This window comes from Gopherus evgoodei, unplaced genomic scaffold, assembly GCF_007399415.2.
Source record: "Gopherus evgoodei ecotype Sinaloan lineage unplaced genomic scaffold, rGopEvg1_v1.p scaffold_36_arrow_ctg1, whole genome shotgun sequence".
NCBI lineage: Eukaryota > Metazoa > Chordata > Testudines > Testudinidae > Gopherus > Gopherus evgoodei.
This window is the reverse complement of record NW_022060038.1, coordinates 2,111,046-2,114,875: the sequence shown is the minus strand read 5'-3', so window position 1 is coordinate 2,114,875 and position 3,830 is coordinate 2,111,046. Positions and strand designations below refer to the sequence as shown.

The window sequence follows — 3,830 nt, the reverse complement described above, 5'->3', positions numbered from 1 at the left end:
CAGAAACTACAAAACTCAAACCACCAAAAAAAGAAAATCAAACTTCTGCTGGTGGCATCTAATTCAGAAGATGAAAATGAACATGTGTCAGTCTGCACTGCTTTGGATCATTATCGAGCAGAATCCATCATCAGCATGGATGCATCTCCTCTGGAATGGGGGTTGAAGCATGAAGGGATATATGAATCTTTAGCAAACCTGGCATGAAAATATCTTGCAACACTAGCTACAAGAGTACCATGTGAACTCTTGTTCTCACTTTCAAGTGACATTGTAAACAAGAAGTGATCAGCAATATCTCCTGCAAATGTCAACAAAATTTTCTGTCTGAGCGATTGTCTGAACAAGAGGTAGGACTGAGTGGACTTGTAGGCTCTAAAGTTTTACTGTGTTTTATTTTTGAATGTGGTTATTTTTGTACGTTATTCTACATGTGTAAGGTCCATTTTCATGATAAAGAGATTGCATTACAATACTTGTATGAGGTGAATTGAAAAATACTATTTCTTTTGTTTCTTACAGCATAAATATTTGTAATCAAAAATAAAGTGAGCACTTTAGACTTTGTGTTCTGTGTTGTAATTGAAATCAATACATTTGAAAATGTAGAAAACATCAAAATTATTTAAATAAAAGGTATTCTATTAGTTTTTAACAGTGCGATTAATCACACTATTAATTGTGATTTTTTTTAATTGCTTGACAGCCCTACTTATTAAATATCATCTACTCTCCTGTTCTTTTTTGTTTTAGGAAGGAAAGTTCAAAACTCCTTGGACCTGCTCAGTACATTATGTCAGCTGTCAATGATACCAACTTCAAACCTGCAGTGTTCCTGCTCACCGGGATATCTGGGCAGTAAAACATCCATCTCTGGATCTCTGTCCACTTCTGCTTAATGTATGTTATTTCCATAGTAGGAAATTCAGTCATTCTGTTCATTATAAAAACAGATCCAAGCCTCCATGAGCCCATATACATTTTCCTTTCCATGTTGGCCGTCACTGACTTTGGCTTATCTATGTCCACCATGCCGACGATACTGGGTATGTTCTTATTTAACTCTAGAGAGATCAGCCTTGGTGCCTGTTTTGCCCAGCTGTTCTTCATCCACTTGTTTTCATTCACCGAATCCTCTGTGCTGTTGTTGATGGCCTTTGACCTCTTTGTTGCGATCTGTAACCCAATGAGATATGCTTCCATCTTAACCCCACCGAGAATAGCTAAGATGGGAGAGGTGTTTGTGCTAAGAGGAGTGGCCGTAATATTTCCACTCCCTTTTCTCCTGAAACACTACCAATACTGTCAAGCCAGTGTCCTCTCCGATTCTTACTGCATAAACCAGAAGGTCATAAAGATGGCCTGTTCGGATATCAGAGTCAACTACATCTATGACTTTTTTGTTACAATCTCCATAGTGGGGTTGAACTCGCTGCTCATCCTCCTCTCTTACATGATGATCCTCAAAACAGTGCTGAGCATTGCATCTCAGACAGAGTGCCTCAGGGCTCTGAGCACCTGTATCTCCCACAGCTGCACTTTCCTACTCTTCTACACTCCAATGGTTGGCTTGTCTGTCATACACAGATTTTGGAAGAGCTCTTCTCCCTTGCTTCTGATTCTCATTGGCTACATCTACCTGGTGATCTCACCCATGATGAAACCTATCATGTACAGTGTGAAAAGCAAACACCTTTGTGAGAGGATAATCAGAGTGTTTGTCAAAAGAAGGGTCAGCTCGTCACCCGGATCCAGCGCTGGTGACATGGGCGATGAAAAACATAATCCAGCTATTACATTTGGGACCCTTCCATCCGAGACGACATGAGCTACTGATCTCCACTATGTGGAGAAAGGTTCTGATGGACTCTAAGGCCTGGAGCAGTGGGAGAGGGGCTGGTGAGGGAGGACTGTGAACTAGGGGAAGGAGACCAAGGGTGGCAGAGCCTGTATTATAGAAAAGGCTGAATATATGTGACCCCACAAAGGGGGCTCTTGCTTTAAGTACCCCAGACTGAGAGTAAGTCATTGCAAGGACCTTAGAGGGAAGGGCAGGGTGGCTTCAGGGCTACCTCAGGACAGAAGGGGGCACTCTGGGGCAGTCTCCATTGGCAGTGACTTGGCTAGAATGCGCTGTGCTCTTGGAAGCCTGTCTAACTTATCCTGTAGTGATATGTGAAATAGACGAGTGTAGACGTGTGACAGCTGCCTGGTGTTATAAAACCATTTTCTCTAATGCTTTATGCTGTTTGCTAAAAAACTATTAGATTTAAGGAGGCTGGGGTGACTCTATAACTCTGGTCACAAGCACTTGAAGGGAAGGGACAGAGGTGTCCAGTCAGACCTGCTTGGTGATAAGCATTGAGTATGGATGGGGCATTGTTCCCAGCTGGAAGAGTGCGACAATTGTGAGATTCCCCCCAAGACAGGAAAGGCCTGGTTTAAAGCATAAAGAGACCATCTATCCCGGTTTTATTGTGACAATCCCAGTTCTTCCTGGCCAGTGTCTGTCCTTGTTGAGTGTCTATCAGCATTCAGAGGAGCAACTAGTTCAAGTTGCATCCAAGATAACGATCCACTCAAGACATTGATTCACGGAATCATAGAATTTAAGGCCAGAAGGAGCCATTAGAGCCTCTAGTCCAGAGGTCCAAACTGGGGGAGAGACCTCCCGGGGGAGGGGGAATGTATACAGGGGAGGGGCACAACTCACTGCAATGAATAAGTAGCCAAGCTGATTTCTCCAGACAGATCTGGTCCTCAGATTGCATTGTGTGTTTGACTCTAGACGGTGCTGTGCATTTTGATGGATTTCTGTTAAGCTTGCAGAGCATTTGCAATGACATCACCATCTGTACGTGGATCTGTTTGCTACGACACAGTGTGCACATTTCATTATAAGCAGGGACCAGTCACAGTTTTGCTTTTTCTCTGATTCCAATGCATCGTTGGTTCATTCATGCAACAAAAAAAACTAAAACTCAAGTGAAAAACAAAACAAAAATGCTGAACCTGATCAGTCCTTACATAATAACGTCCATACTAGGTCAGACCAAAGGTCCATCTAGCCCAGTATCTGTCTACAGACAGTGGCCAATGCCAGGTGCCCCATAGAGAGTGAACCTAACAGGCAATGATCAAGTGATCTCTCTCCTGCCATCCATCTCCACCCTCTGACAAACAGAGGTCAAAGAAACCATTCCTTACCCATCCTGGCTAATAGCCATTTATGGACTTAACCTCCATGAATTTATCCAGTTCTCTTTTAGACCCTGTTATAGTCCCAGCCTTCACAACCTCCTCAGGCAAGGAGTTCCACAGGTTGACTGGGTGCTGTGTGAAGAAGAACTTCCTTTTATTTGTTTTAAACCTGCTGTCTATTAATTTCATTTGGTGGCCCCTAGTTCTTGTATTATGGAAATAAGTAAATAACTTTTCCTTATCCACTTTTTCAACATCACTCATGATTTTATACACTTCCATCATATCGCCCCTTAGTCTCCTCTTTTCCAAACTGAAAAGTCCTAGCCTCTTTAATCTCTCCTCATATGCAACCTGTTTCAAACCCCTAATCATTATAGTTGCCTTTCTCTGAACCTTTTCTACTGCCAATATATCTTTTTTGAGATGAGGAGACCATATCTGTACACACATATATCAATATATGTATTTGTCTGGCAGGTGAGGGGGGCATAAACTCCTACATACACGAAGAAGGTGCCATGGTGTCATCAAATAAGTTTGAGGAACCCACTGATGTAATCTGAACTCCTGTATAGCACAGGCTGCAGAATTGTACCCAGTTACTCCTGCACTGAGCCCAATGACTT

The 3,830-nt window shown here is 42.5% G+C and overlaps 1 pseudogene; it reads left to right on the top strand.

The window, feature by feature from the left end:
* Positions 1 to 793: 793 nt before the first annotated feature.
* Positions 794 to 1,828, top strand: LOC115641916 (annotated as a pseudogene).
* The last annotated feature ends 2,002 nt before the right edge of the window (positions 1,829 to 3,830 follow it).